Here is an 18,337-nt window from a genome sequence, read left to right on the forward strand (position 1 = left end):
TTTTGGCGATCCTATTAGGGAGTGGTCTATGCTAGATGTGCCAATGATGTAAGATGGGAGAAAGCAATGTGAACAACTCACAATGATGTCAAGAGTAGAGGGAAGAAGAGTGGATGGCAAAAGCAGAGGATGCAAGAATGTAAGGAGTAGAGGATGCAATAACTAATGTGTCAACAACAAAGATGTTACCAGAGGACAAAAGGGTAGATGATAGGCTTGAATGACAAAGATGTTATTAGAGGACAGAAGGGTAGATGATAGGCTTGAATGACAAAGAACATGGGAAACCCAAGCCATTTGAAACTAGATATGACGTGAGGAGACAGAAGAGAGAAAGGAGCGAAGAAGACCAAAAGAGTCAACACTTTGCCTTCCAAGGGACCTTGGCTAGCATGGAGGATCAAAAAGTAGCACCCCATTAACCTCACGAGGGCAGGACAAAAATCTGAGTTCAGTAGAGTGCTCCATAAGGATGGATTCATTAGAAAGTCTACTATTAACTGCATGAATGAATCCGCCAATGATGAAAGGGCAAAATATCAAAATCAAATTCCAAAAGTACATGGGAAAAGATGTGAAAAAATCCTCATTCTCACTTGCAATTTTTTTTGCAAATGGTGGCAAATGTCTCCATACAATATGGAGGAAGAGCATATGATGTACTTCATGACAATGTTCATAGACAAAGCCATTGAAGATGGTCATGAAGTACATTGAGGGAAACCTTCATAGTATCAACACAACAAGGACAAGATTGAGCCTAGAAAGATTTCAACATGAGCCCAACAATGAGGATTTCATGCTAAAGCTCAACCAAATGAAGGAGAATTGGTGTATGAGTTTGTAGCCCGAATGAGGATGCTTACCAATCAATTAACCATGCTTACCAATCAACTGACCAATGCTCAAGCTAAAATAGCAGTTTGTTTATGGTTGTTAAGAGGCCTCAGTACTGGTGTAGAGTTGCAAAACATGGAGATCATGAAGCTGACAAGACATATCATGGATTGCTTCACAAGGCAATTGTGATCTAGAAGGGGGTCATCAGCGATCCCAAAGAAATAAAAGGGGGTCTTCAAATAGATAGAGAGCCAAGAAGAAGAAAACAACTTGGTTTTGCTAAAAGACACATCAAAGATAGGGAAAGAGGACTTAAAAGAGCTTCTACATGAGATGAGAACAAGAAGAGCAACAAAAAAAGAAGAAATCTAGTAACACAATTGCAAAGTGAATGGCGATATCGTGAATGAATGTTGGTCATGACAATATTGGAACATATCCAAATCATTTAGGCCAGATGATTAAAGAATGTTGGTCATGGCATCATTAAATAAGGAAACTATTCAGCATTAAGGCAACTTATGACTATGGGATCTTCATCAACATGTACCACTACCTCAGTTCACATTCAATTCACAGAGTTTCATGGCAAAGACATTACCTCTAGAAACTTATTTGGTTCATTTAATATTTCAATACATTTTGTGTCATGGAATAGTAACATCAAATCAAAGCAAATCATGTTTTCACAAAATGGCACATTCAATCAAGTGTAGATAACATCACTTGAAGAATTGCACAATCATACAAGTTTTTCTAAGTGGTTAAGGGAAAGCAAAAGACAATTCTAAGATCGGTACAAACTAATTTCAAGATATTCTCAATTTCTTCTTCAAGATAAGCATAAACCTTAATGAGTGTCAGAATCACTTTTGCAACATCAAGTGAAGCAACATTGACCTTAGTACACGCATCAATCAAAGGTTATTCTCAATGATCATTTCATCAAGTTTGCAGAGCAAGCAGCTACTAGCAAAATTTAATATCATCATCAACACTCAGTGAAGGGGACTTGCTTTTAGCAATCACAGAACTCCTTGTTATGGATAGCGAGAGCTTGAGCTCCTGCAGGGCCGTCTTCTCGGGCTCGTTGAGGTTTGAGAGAAAATAGCTCTCCTTGCTGAAGGAAGGCATGCTGGGGTCAACGACGGTGATGGCAGAAACCTTGGCGGCGCGGGGGGGGGGGGGGAGGGGGAGAATCAACATCAGCCACCATTGCAGCACCTCGAAGCTCGGTGAAAGATGTACTCTATGTTCCAAAACTTAGCAAGAACCTCGTGTCAGTTGGTCAAATGATGGAACACAACTACCGAGTCATCTTTGATGGAGACGAATACACTATCAGAGACAAATCTAGAGCATATCAGCTAGTAGGAAAAACAATCAAGGAAGGACGCTTGTTCAGAATGCTAGCTTCAATACTAGAATTGAATGCCATGTCAACTCAACTGCAGTAAATGCCACTTTTTGCAAAATGGCACGAAAGATATGGACACGTCAATTTCAATAGCTTGATAGAGCTCATAAATTAGAATATGGCAATTGGAATTCCTAAGCTACAGTTTCTTCGAAAAGTTTGCGAAGCATGCTGCTTCTGTAAACAAAAGCGAACCAATTTCAGTAGAAGCACCTCTCGAGCAAGAGGTATTCCTGATTTGATACATGCAAATATATGTGGTTATGCCCAGAGCCATAGCATCAATGGTTCACTTTACTACTTGACTTTTATCGACTTGGGTCTACTTTTTGAAATAGAAATCTAAAGTCTTTTCCAGATTTCAAGAATTCAAAGCCATGGTAGAAAACCAAACAGGCATCAGATTAGACAGAGGAGGTGAATACATGTCTTCATCATTCATGAACTTTTGCAAAAGTCACGACATTTGAAGACTATTCACTTGTGCAGATACTCCTTAGCAGAATGCAAAAGTTGAAAGGAAGAACGGTACTTTAGCAGACAGTGCTAGAGCAATGTTCAGTGAGAAGCATCTTCCAAATTAGTATTGGGCAAAAGCAATAGCCACTGCAAAAGACTTGCTTAATTGGCTTCCAACTGAACTGATATAGGGTATGACACCTTATGAAGCATTCGCTAGACACAAGCCACACATTGGGCATCCCTGCATATTTGGTTGCATAGCATATGCCCACATGCATAATGACCATCACATGAAATTGGATGTAAAGTCATGCAAATGCATCATGGCTGGCTACAGTGAAGAAAGCAAAGCATACAAGTTATATGATCCCATCTACCAAAAGGTCATTATCTCCAAAGATGTAATCTTTGATGAGGAATTAGAATGGAAGACATCAAATATCCAGGAGATAGACACACCGATTACTTAGTCATCTATAGAAAAGGTTGATGAAGACGAGCAAGAATTGCCAGAAGCACCTCAAGAAAAGTCTCTACGGCTTAAAGCAAGCACCCAGAATTTGGTACAGTAGAATCAACAAGTATTTTGCTAATCTGGGATACATAAAATCCAATGCAGATCATACTCTCTACTATAAAGCCCAAGGGGAAGACATTACTTTTGCACTTTTGTACGTAGATGATCTGATTGTGACCGGAAGCAATGATAGCTTCATCAAAAGGTTGAAACAAGACTTATATGCAGAGTTCTCGACATGAAAGATCTTGGACTTATGTACTATTTTCTTGGAATTGAGTTCTGGAGAGATTCAGACAGCACCTTCATGAGTCAGCTAAAATATGTTGACAGTCTCCTTAAGAAGTTTCATATGGCAGGTCGCAAGATTGTAGCCACTCCCATGGAACAAAGTTTGAAACTTACAAAAGATTAAAAAAAGCCTATCGTTAATGACAAGCATTATCGGGAGCTCATCGAATCTCTTATATATATCTGACTATCACATGACCAGATATTTGTTATGCAGTAAGTTCACCAGCACAGTTTATGACAAATCAAAAACAATCTCACTAGAATGCATCCAAAACAGTCTTGTGATACATAAGAGGTACAAGACAGTTTGGAATAGAATATAGAGGAAGTCATCATCCAAGGTTGCATGGATATTGTGACAGTGACTATGCCGCCAGAGATCATGAGACCATGAGATCGACTCAGGGATATGTATTTTTCCTTGGTCAAGGTGCTATATCATGGTTGTCAAACAAACAGCCAACTGTTTCTTTGTCTTCAACTGAAGCAAAATATAAGGCACTCACTACAGGTGCATGTGAATCTATGGCAATCTTGTTTATTTTGCAAATTGACATGTAGGGCATACATGGATGAAATCTAAATAACCAAATATGGGTATCCCTCTCACCAAGTCTTTGGTTTGCATCTCCTTCAAGTGGACATAATTAATATGCCCAAGTCTTTTATGCCAAAGTCCAGCCTCTTGATCTTGTTTGGAAACCCTATTGACGTACATACCTTGCCATAAATAGGGTTTTCCTACATCAAATGTTAACAATCTTTCTTTGGTTTGACCTTTGGCAACAATCTTGCCCACTTTGCCATTATGTAACTCCTCTATAGACTACAAGGCATCCAAACTTAATAAAACACACTTGATAGCCTTGGTCAGCCATTTGACCAATGGAAGCAAGATTTTTTATGATTATGGGCACATATAAAACATCTCCTGATGTATTCTCCACACCACACTTATCCCTCAAGGGAATATCACCAATATGAGTAATCTTGTGCATGGTATCATCCCCTATAGCAACAAACTCATCACCGGGCATCTCATCGTTGTGAATGAACCACTCACCATGATGCATCGTATGATTTATGGCTCCTGAATCTATGAACCAATCCTCACTAAACTAAAACTCTTGCATGCTACTCATTGCATGCTTCATACTAAAGAGATGAGTGCCATATCCAAGCTCATATGCAGACTCTCTTCCACCAACATAATGATCATATTGTGATCTTCCACCATGCCCTCTATGTGTGGCATTATGATTTGCATAACAATCTCACGCATAGTGCCCAAACTTACCACAAAAGTGGCAATTTCCAACGTGTGAAGTATGAGTGGCCCTTCATCCACCATGGGGTGTGGCTCTCCCCCTTCCTCTGGGCACATAATTGCATCGTCTTTAACTGATTTCTATCCATAGTGTTTTGATGGGCATATGAGGCTCTCCCATGACCTCTTGGGTGTCCACTTCACCCTCTAAAATCACCTCTACCATCCTAGTGATAAAACAAATTATATCTTCCACTACTTGTGGAGGCTTTGAGCCCAACCTTCATCTCTCTTGTCATGCATAATGCAACCAGCTCCTCAAAATTGGGCATAGTGCCTCGCATGGAAATAGAAGTATCCAATGATTTGTATTGGGGGGCATAAACCATTCAAGGTGAGACACCAAATCATCATTGCCCTTTATAGAGGCTAAGTCTTTCGTAATTTCCCTTATCTCATTCCCATAGTTCGTGATGCTTCTATTTCCTCTCCATATTCCGTGGAGCCGCTGCTTGAGCTGAATTTTCCTTGCCTCTGTGCTTATACCATATAGTTTGTGAATGATATACCAAGCTTCTTTAGGCATGCTAGCCTTCTTAATGTGAGGGATGAGTGTGTCAGAAATGCATAGAGATATCCAGTGCAATACCATTCTTGATTTTTCCATCCATGTTTTGTACTCCAATTTCAACTCATCCATTGGTTAATCCCATGGCGGCACATCCGGGCATTCATCTTTGCCCTTAATTAATCCCCTAACACCTTTTCCCATGAGAAAATTCTCCATTTTATAAGACCACATGCTATACTTATCCTTGATTGATTTTTCACCCATTATTTGGGTTATTTTTTGCAAGGTCTCAACCATGCTTGAATGACAATAATTCCTTCCAAATGCAACTTAGCAAACCTCAAATCCATGGTGGACATGGTGGATAGCAAAGGGGAAATAGTCATGGTAGTAGACAGAAAGAAGCTCAAAGCTTGGGAGGACAGAGATGCCCATGCCCTGGCATTAATCATAGGGACTACGGTGGGACTCCGTTCTTCCACATATCCAGGTGGCCGAGACTTCAATAGAGGCATGGGCCACCCTAAAGGATCTATACAAGACGGACAACACCTCTTGGATTTTGCTTCTTCAGCATCAACTCTACAATATTGATATGGAATAAGGAGATACGGTACATAGCCATTTGATGAAGGTTAAGGTGGTGAGGGATCAGCTGGCAACAATTGTGGTCAGAAGACAAACTCATGCCATTTGGCCTTGATGGTACTGAGGAGGCTACCTCGGAGTTTCAAGAGTTTTGTTACAATTGTGACAACAGGACAGAGGACCAAACCTCTGACGTTTGAGGAGTTTGGTCCATTACTGCTACAGGAGGAAGCTTGGGAGAAGCTCTACAATGAGGACAAAAACGACAAGGTGATGCTGGCGAAGGATTTCGTTGGCAAAGGAAAGGGCAAGCCTAACGGTGATAAGTCCAAGAAAGACAACTCTGATGACAAGGGGACTTCTAAGAGGAAGCAGAAGAAGAAGTGCTTCTACTGTGATACGCCAAGACATTTGCAAAGAACTGCACAAAGAAAAAGGTGGATCAGAAAAACAAAAAGGAGTCCGTCGACTCAGATTCAAAGGGAGAGGCCAAAGCAAATGTGGTAATCAAAGAGTTGTTCCTAGTGACATCACCAAGTGTTACCGAGGTCATATATGTTGATCTAGAAATCACAATAAGGATGTTTGACATAGAGATGTGGGTCGACGAGGAGTCAGATGCCGAAGGAATTGGCCTTCTTCGAAGGTAGAAGGGAAAGTATTGGTGCTTCTTCAAATCTCAAACGTAGATTGCTAGAAGGTGATGGACAAAGAGTACTGAAGCCAAAAGAGTACTTGCTTAAGAACTCAACGAGAGTTCATGGTCCAGGTTATCTAGAAATATTCATAGGTTGCAAACCTTGCCAAGGAAGGATGGGTTGAAACAGACCCTCAAAGCATGGTGCCTGGAAGACTCCAAGTTGTTCACTCATTATGAGGGGGACAACTGGAAGATCATGATGGCTGGATTGCTCGAGTTTAGAGGCATGAACGTGACTAAAGGAGGTGGTGTCAGGAGGTGCTACCAGAGATGGACCTGTGTACCAGGATGGTGTGTGAAAGCGGAACCAAACCTGGTGGAGCAGGAGCCACTGGATAAAAATCCAGGAAAAGATTTTGACATTGAAGTGTTCCAGAGGACTACGACTAGGGAGTTACTGGAGCATCGTCATCGATGTGTTAGCATTGAGCCGAGGTGTGTCGGTGCGAGGGGGTGTTGGAAAGGTCACCTCCCCATCTGTAAGCCCCCAAATGAGGAGAGCATGGAGGAGGGAGACCTAGGGCAAAAGATGCCTAGAGAAGAGAGAGGGGGCTACCACATGGGCAGCACCTCACAAGAGAAGAAGGCTACAAAGGACGGAACTTATGGAAGGAGTAGAAGGCGGGGACAGCAAGCCCTAGATCTAACTTGGCAGGGCACGATGAAGTCAACAGCAATATGGTTCAGTACGATGCTACACACATGGTTGGAGAAGAGCCTGGCAGAGGGCAGAAGCAGCAGTAACAAGGTGAACAGGCACTGACATGGTTGGGACCTGGTGGAGAAGCAAATGGGGCTGCCAGTGGGCAGAGGCATGCCTTATATAGGCTGGGCCCTTGCCTAGATTGGAGGGCCAAAAGCCCTACAAGTGTGGGCCAAAGGGCCCCAATTTTTGGAGCCCTTAAAGGGATAGTTTTGGGGTAGACTGGTCGGCCCAAATAGATCAGCCAGTTGGCCCATTTAGGGCTGGCTAGTCGATTACTTCAAGGGGCCCTTGGGGCCTATAAAAGCAAAGGCCATAGGCCTCATTTCACATGCAGCAAGTCAGCAAACATATGAGCAGCACGAGTAGCAGAAGCCTGAACTTTGGGCCTACATCCAGGAGGTAAAGCAAGGCTAGAGTTGCTGCAGAATGAGCTCACTTGGGGCTAAAGCCTAGGCTTCCTACTAGGACAGCAAGGTGCTGAGATCTTTGGATGGAAAGTCTACTTACGCTCGAGGTGGAGCACGTGGGCTCGAGTCTAGAGATAGCCAGCAGATAGGAGAAGGACCTTGTGCTTGATCAAAGGACCACACCATTGATGGGACTCTGGATCTATCTCTTTTGTATTGTGTCCATAGTTTTGGACGGAAATATATAATTTGGTGGTTTCTATATCTGGCTGGTTCATTGTCTATTGATGACTCTGCACAGCTATTTTATGCAAATTAAGTAAAGAAGTTTGTGATTCCACACCCACACCACACTGTGTGAGCTCCTGGGCATTACTATAAGTCTTCTGCTGTGTGTAACCTCTGGTGGGTCATTTCTAACATTAAGAACATCAAGTACATACCAGATCGTCGTACTGCCCTATGCTTGCTTTGAAAGCAAACCATACACCTCGTCAAGAGACATACCAATAGGCTATGTAATCTTGTACTATTCCCTTCTGAAGCACAGCAACAATGAAACCCTAGGGCACTCCATGGAATCCACCCTCGTCTCAGTATCAATAGCCATGCACCTGGAAGATACCACGCACCTGGAAGATACCAAGCACTCCATGCTGTCCTTCACCTTCACAAAGGTTTCTGACTCCTCGTCGACCCACATCTCAATGTCAGACATCATCACTATGGTTTCTACATCGGCATATCTGACCTCAATAACACACGGAGATGTCACCAATAACAACTCTTTGATTACCACATTAGCTTTGGCTTTTGTGTCACCCTCTGAATTTGAGTCGGACTCCCTCTTGTTTTTCTGATCTGCCTTCTTCTTTTTGCAATCCTTCGCAAAATGGCTTGGTGTGTCACAATAGAAGCACCACTTCTTCCTCCTCTTAGATGCATCCTCCAATTAAAATTTACTGGTGAAACCTTATTTCAAGTGCTCAAATGCATTCACACTTCACAAAATGGGCATATAACCTCCGATATCAAGCGCTTTTCTACCCGAATGTATGATTTTTTGTTTTTTGGCATACAATTCCTATAACAAATGCTACTCCAAATGGCAATTCCTTCCACTGTGCTACCCATAGGTACTATGTGTTAGCCCTTGAGTCAGGCTAACATGGAGGCTGGAGGTTTTGAGATGAGGCTCAGATTGCCTCCTACCATTCTTAATCTACTGGCAACTGTTACCCCTTGGGTTAGGGTAACAAAGTGGGCATCAAAGTGCAATCATCAAGTGTTGACTTACTCAGAAGTGATGGAGCATCTTGGACCAAGACTATTTTACAGCAGAGGTGTAGGAGATTATGGCACATCCACCAATCAATAGTAACAACATGACGCACCGGGTGCTACTACTCTTAGAAGGCACTTTTGCTTAGTTAGAGGTGATGCAATTGTAACAGCTTGGAGTAGAGAAGAGAACAAGAGAGCAGTGTGCCAAGTTATCTTCCCTGCACCTGAGCTTGCTATATTAGGAAGCTACTAAGTGTCCATTGCAAGCTGAGGCACTACAAGTTGATTCCATTCGTCTATATATTTGTCTTGATGATGAATTGTACTTAGCAGTCTCTTTAAGTGTGTGTAAGTTGGTATTTTCCCATCACCATACGGTTCTCCTATGAACAACTAACCCCATACTTTGAGTGTTAATGTTGTCATCTATTTTATCACCAGAGCATGTTATACTTAGGATTGCAAGAGAGAGCATCTTCACCAAGCACTGCATAGTCGCACTCATGCACATAGCAATTTTTTGGCTACATTCAAGAATGATGTTGAGATGGATGGAGATGATGATGAAAAAAACATGCTAGGGCATTTTATTTCATTCCTTATATTCAATGTACACTTGGAAGAAAACAAATTGAAGAATGGCTCCAAGGAGCCAACTCCATCAAATTCTTCATTGCAAAAATTGAAGGTACTCCCAAAGACAGAGCTTGGATGGGGCAGACTGCCAATAACCACCAAAGCCCTGACACTATGACAAAGGATATCAAAAATTTACCATTGGCAGAGTGCTAACTAATTGAGAAAAACAAACAAGGAAACTAGTCCCTGTGAGATGCAGGTCAAGCCTTCTTTCATTGGGCTTGTGAGATAGGAACCTATTCAAGGCCTCGTTGGTTCTAGAAAAAATGTTGTGGGAAGTCATTAGCCCCAAAGAAAGGAATATCTTCTAGCCTTAAAAGAGTTTTGGGGGTGGCAAAGAATTAGGAGCCACTAAAGCTGGTCAAAACACTATTCAAATAGATAGGGAGCATCTTTGAGGTAATCTCCCTTGCATGAAACTCCATAACAATGTGCTGAATGGAACCTCCAAGTGGCTTAGTTCTTGTGCAATAATAGGATATGTCCATGATTCCCGACTGCCTACATTATTCTTGGAAGGTTGGGTTGGTAATGCATGGTCTCAGAAAGGTTAGAATGTTACAAACATTCGATTTCTTAGGAATGGGCTTATAGTTTGCTTATTTAAAAAGAGACATTTTGTGGTACAGAATGATAGCTAGACAATAAGAAACTAGCCCTCGTTAGTCCAAATGTGGTATCTATCTTTCAACACACATATTTGCCTCCATCAAAGACACCTATTTGTGTAGAGTTCCTGGATTTCCACCGTCACTTTTCCCATAGATTGAGATGTTATGTGTGTTGTTGGGTAAATTTTTGGTTTGGAAGCTAAGAATTTTATCGATCCAATGGGGAAATCTGCAAGCATGTGTCCCTATGGATTTGGCAGCTAACCCTCCACCAACTATCCAGGTGGTAGATGGTAATGGTTGTAAACTAGTACAAAATTTGTTCTATAAAAACATTTGAAACTACTGTTTCCTTTGCAGTTAGAGGGCACTTCATTAGAGATTTTGTTCCAGAGCTAGTCATAGGAAGGCAAAGCGGCAATAGAGGAACCGATGAAGGTAGAGAATGATACCAATGGAGGTGCAAGAATCCCCTTGATGGAGAAGAAATCTTCAAAGAAAGACAAAGGAAAGGTAGTGGAGAGTAAATACTAAAAACACCTTTGAGATGCTCAGAGATGAGAGTTAGATAGGGAAGTTTGAATGAAGCAATGGAAGAATCAGTGCCCAACACATAGAATTCTGAGGAACAACTACTACAAGTGGATAAGACCAATGCCCAAATGAAGGCCCTCCTTTTAGTATGGTCAAGAGTAGAAGAAAAGTTTAGCTAGTATAAGGAAAGGCCAATATTCCAAAGTTGTAGGCTCAAAGCCTGGCTTGAGGGGGGTAACCAATCTTCAAATAAGAGAAAAGAGAAGGATGTTAAAGGGCTTTTGTCATTTCTCTTATTCAAAGCCTACTTCAATTTAAGAAGAAGAGGAACAAGAACACTCACTAGACATGCAATACACCAGTCAAGATAATTTTTCTTTTCTTAGTGTGGATGTTCAAGGAGACTGGCAAATGATTTGAAAACAACCATCTTCCAAAGATAGCTTAGGAAAATAAAATTTCACTTCCTTGCCTTACAAGAAGTCAAGGTTGGAGGGAACAAACTGAGGTGGCAGCTTAGACAAATTGGCAGTAAGAGAATTTGGTTAATAACATATCATGAGGGAAAAGGATGTGTGGCCTTAGGAGTAGCAATTCCTTAGGAGGCTTCTTATGCAGGCCTCTATTCTCTCTGGGCACCTGTAGGATAAGAGTGGAATTTAGACATGAAAAGTTGGATTGTGACATTTACTATATTTATGCTCCTTACTCTATCAAGGACAAAACCCTCTTATGTGAGCTACTCTTTCAAGGAAAAGGTAACAATTCTTAGTGATTTTAATGTGGTAGAGGCAAAAAGGGATAGATGGAATGGGTGGGCAAGTCATATGAGTCAGCCCTAGGCACCAACGAGGAAAATATTTTGGCGAGCTTTTTAATGTGTGCTTTTTTACAATTTCCTTTGTTTTTGCGAGCTTTTTTTAGAAATCCATACATGTTTTTGTTATAAGAAAGATGGGGAGGTTAGAAAGAGGGGGGGAGGATATAGGATATGTTCATTTTCATAGCATGTGGGAGGGGTGGAAGAGTGTATACTACGCACAAGGGGGGGGTGGATATGAGTGGCAGTAGGAGGCAAAAAATTATGGAAGATATGTCCATATTCAAAGTAGAAGGGAGGAACTATGGGAGATATGTTCATTTTAAAAGTGTATAATTTGAAACTTTTGACCTCATATTTGGATTCCTCGTTGAATTTCGGTCATTTTGAGTGTCAACATGACCATATTCCGATAAAATTTGAAAAAATGGTGTTTTTGTCATTTTGGCCTGTTGTGGGCGTATTTTGAGTCTGTGCTAGCGCAGACTCAAAATAGGCCCAAAACAGGCCAAAATGAATTCATGACAAAAACACCATTTTTCCAATTTTTATCGGAATATGGTCATATTGGTATTCAAAATGACCGGAATTTGACGAGGAATCCAAATATGAGGTCAAATCTGTCAAATTATACACTTTGAAAATGAACAAATTTCCCACATGCTCTCCCTTCCCCTTTACATTTAGTAGATGAACATAACTTTCACATTCCTCATCCTCTCTCTCGTCCTTACACTCCTCTTCGCATACCTTATAAGTTCCCCCTCTACGTTCTCCACTATGATAACGAATATATGTTTCAACTCCCCTCCCCTCCCTTCTCCATGCCACCTTACCCATGCGCCTGTCCCTCCCCCTTTCCTTTATCTCCCCTCCCCCCCTCTCTCCTCTTAACTACAACCACAACCCAAACTTTCAACCCACCCCACTCCATGAACCCCCCCCCTCTCTCTCTCAGGTGAATGAAATGCTCGCAATATTCATGAAAATTGAAAAAAAGCACATGACAAAAAGCTCACCAAAAAATCACGCTCGGTGCCAACTCAATATGTAATATGTTACTAACCTCGTCCAAAATCCAAGGTATCAGGGGACAAGGTCCATATATAATATGCATGGATTTCTTTTTAAAATTTCAAGTATGCAAGGGAAAAATATGAAAAATTCATGTCCACTCTCCCACAAAAAAAAGGTATATACCTTGAAAAATATGTAAGATTTTAAGATTTTTCATAATATGTAAGACCCAAGGGGGGTGGTCTTTTGGATGGGGGGGGTAAAACAAAAAATACAATAAAATATGAAAACCCATCTCCTATCAAATTAATGTAACTTTTTCATGTGTTACCTAAATTTCAAGGTGTAAAGACATATTTGAAGCTCTTTTAGTGTAGAATACAACCATGTTAATTTGAATAACTTCTACTCATGGCATATTGTTAAATTCATCTGATACTCAAGATTTTGATAGGTTTTCTTACTAAAAGGAGTTGGCACCCCAGGGAGTCAGCAAAGCAAGAGCTTAAAGAGTTGGCCAAGTTGATAGATGTTTTAGAGTAAACCTCATTTACATGGACCAATAACTAGTGTGGAAATGACCATAGAAGAGCTTGGATTGACAGAACTTATATGTCGAAATCCATCATGGAAGAATATATGTGATGTAGACGTTTTCCCCTTTCTTCTCTATCCTTCTGCAACCACAAACCAATTTTGATGAAATTGGATAGGGAAGAGTGAAGAGTAGTGAAATCTTAGTTCAAAATGAAACCTTTTTATTTTTAGCTACCTTATGTCCAGGAAAAGATTGTCAAAATATGGCATGCAACATTTAGGGGACAACTAAGGTCATAGATAAGTGGATTCATGGCATTGAAAGAACAAAGATTTTGCTAAGAGTAATAAAAAACTGAAAAATAAAGAAAGACTTAAAAGGAGAGAATAAATTGAGGTGCAAATCAAGATATTAGAGGTGGACTCTTCAGAGCAAGGATAGGCTAGGCTAAGGGAATGTAAAGAGAAACTTAGAAGGGAGGCTTTCATTGAAGAACAACAAGCACATGTATATGCTACGGATTGGTAGGTAGGTAAAGGAGATAGATCAAATGAAAGAATGTTTAGGATGCTCACAAAAAAACACACCCAAGAATGCATTGAAAGCCTCAAGTTTGAGGATAGATTGATTAGAGAGGACTTAGACATCTTGAAAGTAGTAGTTAACAATTTTCAACATCTCTTAGGAGAACCAAAGGTCACATCAATAAATAAGTTGAGAGCAAGAGAAACATTTAGTATACATAGAACGAGGATGGTGTCTAATTTTGATTTAAATTATTTGGACAAAGATATGTCTTTGGAAGAGCTAAACCAAGGTTAAGGTGTATGTGAAGAAAAATGCAGATGCTCTTGCAATCATTACACTTTATGTGGATGACCTCATCATAACGGATAGAAACAACAAGTTGATCAAGGAGGCCAACGTTAGATCATGGCATGTATGTGAAGAGAAGTGCATATGCTCTTACAATCATTTCACACTTTATGTGGATGACCTAATCATAGGAGGTAGAACAACAAGTTGATCAAGGAAGTCAAGGTGAAATAGCTTAAAATGCATGATTTGGGATCCTTGCATTTTTGTAGGGTGGGCAAGCAATGAACACTAGCATTGACAAGGCAAGTCATATATGGATAGCATATGAGAGGAGGTAGATGGTTACATACAAAGACGTGCTGGTGAAAAACTGACCAGGTTTAGGCATGTGCCTATGCTCCAAGGAGCCAATCCAAACTGTGGCACCTACAATTGTTATCACCTTTTGAAGCTATGGTGGTGTGCAATGGTTTGCTTCCAAAGATGCAAAATTTGTTATTATGAAACATTTGTAGGTTCTCAGCTTCAAGGCTATTGATCTTGATGAGCTTCACTTGCAAATATATGCTCATGTTTCGGGTTTTATGGCTCAATTGAGGAGCTTCAAACATTTTTGCACTAGCTCGTGGACTGTGTCAGGGGAGTCCTTGCATGTGTTATATGACTATAACCTCATTAGTGACCACCCATCACCACATTCCTATGGGAGATGCCTCACACTATGTTTTGTCTACCTTACGCGTAAACTTTGCCGCTTGGTGAATGGTTAGGAACTCCACAAATTTACCTTGCTCTCACATGAGATGATCACCAAGAGTGAGCTCAAGGTAGATTTCTTTTGTGCTCGTGGAAGGTATTGGAGCTTCTTGTTGAGGTGTTATTGTGAGTAGAGATTTGTGAACGTGTTTGTGACTTTTTGACATGCTAGTTACGACTATGACATGTTGCTGACATCTGGTATGATGCAATGTCTCAATACTGTTTGTGACTTCATGCTTGATTATTTGTGAGATTGATTGCCTTGTTGTATAAGAAGCTTTTCGCATCATTGTGCACTTCTATTTTTGCTTTTGTGCTAGCATTCCAAGAGTGTCTATGATGTAGCAAGGGTGTTGTTATGTGGATGAGTGGATGATGTCTACATGGCACATGGATAAATGTGAGAACAACATTGGATTTTTGGGCATGGCATTATGTAACCAAAGTAAAAATAGAATTCTTTAGACTTGAATTTACACAAGGCAATCTTGGCACCTTCGTCACTTGCATGAAGAGACTCATGGCTCAATTAATTTCAGTCAATGCTAAGATTGAGAGGAAGATACTATTTTAGTGCTTCTTGAATCTTAAAGCTGTGGCCAACAAAACTTATACTACATTGGTTACAACTCTAAAGAATGTTATGATCCTATGCTTAAGGGAGTCATCTCGTCTCTTCTTGATGAGTAGAAACAAATCAAGCCCATTGGAGCATCCACAATGAGTACATCGAGTATTGTTAATGAAGCATTGTACTCTAAGTCTAACTCAATCAAATGCTCTTATTTTGTAAGAGGAAGGGAGACACTAAAGCTAAATGCTTCAAGAAGGATCAGATGTGCAAAAAGTGTGGAAAGTGTGGCAAGCATGGCAACTTTAGTAAGGAGTGTACTACTAAGAAATCACATCTAGCAACTCTTATGGTTTAGTGTGCCACTCAAAAATCACATCTAGCAAGCCTTCTTCTTTAGTTGATACACTCCTTTAGTGATATTATCTTTCTTAGTGTACCACTAAGAAATCACATCTAGCAAGCCTTCTTCTTTAGCTGATACACTCCTTTAGTGATATTATCTTTTGCAATTAGTACCATGACTTTTATTAGTCCAATCTGGTAATAAGTCTGTTTTATAAAGGCTTTCCCTATTTTTTATCAATTGATGTAGTGCAATACTTATCTCTCATGTTGTATTGAGGCTAAGTATTGTACTTGGTTTGATTTGTTTGTGAGATAAGATTGGACACTATTTTTTAGTCATGGCTACCCTAATTAGCAAAGTGGAGCCTTTGTGTATTTTCATGTAGTGTTCACACAAGGAGCCATGCGCACGCGCGCGCGCGCACACACACACACTATCCCTTCCTCCATTGGTTTGGTCACTTGCTCATTAGATCTCCCCCTGAACCGCGCCCCCCCCCCCCCCCCCCAAATTTCAATTTCTCTCCCTAGTATTTCCCTCCTTTCATTCCCCTCGTATTTCCCTTCTTAAATGTTTCCTTTTCCCCTTATTTTCCCTTGTATTGTCTTACTCTATTTCTCCAAACCCTAAACCCTAATTTCATTTCTCTGTTGAGCAATACTGTTTTATTACACTTACCTTGTTAGTTTTTTCCCTTTTTAGATAAAACTCTTCTAACCTAGATTATTATCATAATTGTCCACTTCCTTTACTTACCTAATATGACTATAACCACAACTTACCCATATATCTGGCAAACCAATTTGCTTTTATACTGTTTACCTACCTCACTCAAGTATTTCTCTTCCATTACTTTAAATTGCACTTCTCAATACTTATTATTCTTTTCGGGTAGACAGTAGGTCATCACACTAGGTGATGACCTACTGTCTCACCTAGTGTGTTATATCCTATTAGGGCAAAGGTGGGTACACACACACACACACATACACACTTACTATCCCTTCCTCCATTGGTTTGGTCACTTGCTCGTTAGATCTCCCCCCGACCCCCCCCCCACCCCAAACCCCTCTTTCAATTTCTCTCCCTATTTCCCTCTTTTCACCCACTCTCCATTCATTTCCCTCGTATTTCCCTTCTTAAATGTTCCCTTTTTCCCTTATTTTCCCTTTATTGTCTTACTCTATTTATTTCTTTTTTAAAAAATTGATTTATTTTTTCCTTTATTTCTTTTATCTTCCCCTATATTCCATTTTCTCCTTATTTCCTTTGACCCTACTTTTATTGCTCTTTCCTTTTGTTTTAAAATTTCCTTTTATTTTTCTTCTTAAATGGTCTCGTTAATTTCTTAACTTCCTTATTAATCTTCTCCTTCATTGTTAATTTTTTTTATTTATAAAATTTTAAATGATCTTAATTTTCCTATTATCCAATTTTTTGAATTATATATATATTTATTTATCTTCTTGATCCCCATTTTTTTTTCCATTCTAAATTCCTCTATTTTTCTTTATTACTTTTTCTTCCTTAAGTTCCTCCCTAATATCCGTAAACCTTCCTTGTATTCTTTCCTAATTTCCTTTTTTTAATTGACGCAACTTAATTTCTTCCTTTCATTCAATTTTATCAACTAAAGAATCCAATCTTTTGTCATTTCTTCTATTTTTCAAAATTAAATTGTTCTAATTAAACCGACACATTATATTCCTATTCTATCCCTTCCTAACCCCCCCGTTTCATTGCACGACTTTTCGTATTACTGACTCTAAAACCTCCCTCCTTCTTGGCCTATTTAACCTACGCCTTGCCTCGACCTTTCTCCACCTCTCAATCCCTCACGAGTCACTATTACTATAGCTGCCCGCTCTTGACTCCATACCATCTCTCCCATTATGTCACTCACCCGTACTGACCCCTATTCCTCTCTGCCCCCCTGCATAGTTGACCCTCTCTACTCCTCCGTCGCCTACACTCTATCTACACTCTCGACTGCTGCCTGTGCTACCCCCTTTGCTGCTCTACACTGCTCTACAGTACCTACACCCGCCAACCCCCTACTTCTGCGAGTTGTCTCCCCACATGTGGCGTCTCATTGTCTATGCCTACTCTACCGATAGCCGTGCAAGCTGTATTGCTCCTGCAACTCGTTGTGTGACATGGTGGACCTCCTCGTATTTTGACTACGGCGCCCCTTTACTCATCGGGTTCTATGAGTAACATGACTCTCAGGTCCCCTCATGGCCTCGGATGTCCCGTTGCCTTTCTTGCCACTACCACCTCGTATTTCTTTTGGTTTTTCCCCCTTTACCTCTATTCCCTTACTCAAAACCCCCCAACCCTTTTATCTCTAATTCAAACTATTCTTTACTACTGTACTAGTCCTCCCCTTTCCACTATTTTTATAATTTCCTACCCTTTGTTACCTTTATGCTTTCCCCCCTATACATTTTCACCTTTTAACAAAATTTCCCCCCCCTTCTCAGTGCTTTCCCTTTCTTTATTCATCTTCTTTCCTTTTTTTAATTACTTAGTTCCCTTTCCCCTTGTTTGGTTTTTCCCTCCCCCGTCTCTTTATATATATATTTCCTTTCCGCTCCTCTGTTTTTCCCTTCCCCTTTTCTATGTAT

This window comes from Dipteris shenzhenensis, chromosome 6 (assembly GCF_047967505.1).
Source record: "Dipteris shenzhenensis isolate YYH24624 ecotype China chromosome 6, Dip_SZ_1.0, whole genome shotgun sequence".
Classification (NCBI taxonomy): domain Eukaryota; kingdom Viridiplantae; phylum Streptophyta; class Polypodiopsida; order Gleicheniales; family Dipteridaceae; genus Dipteris; species Dipteris shenzhenensis.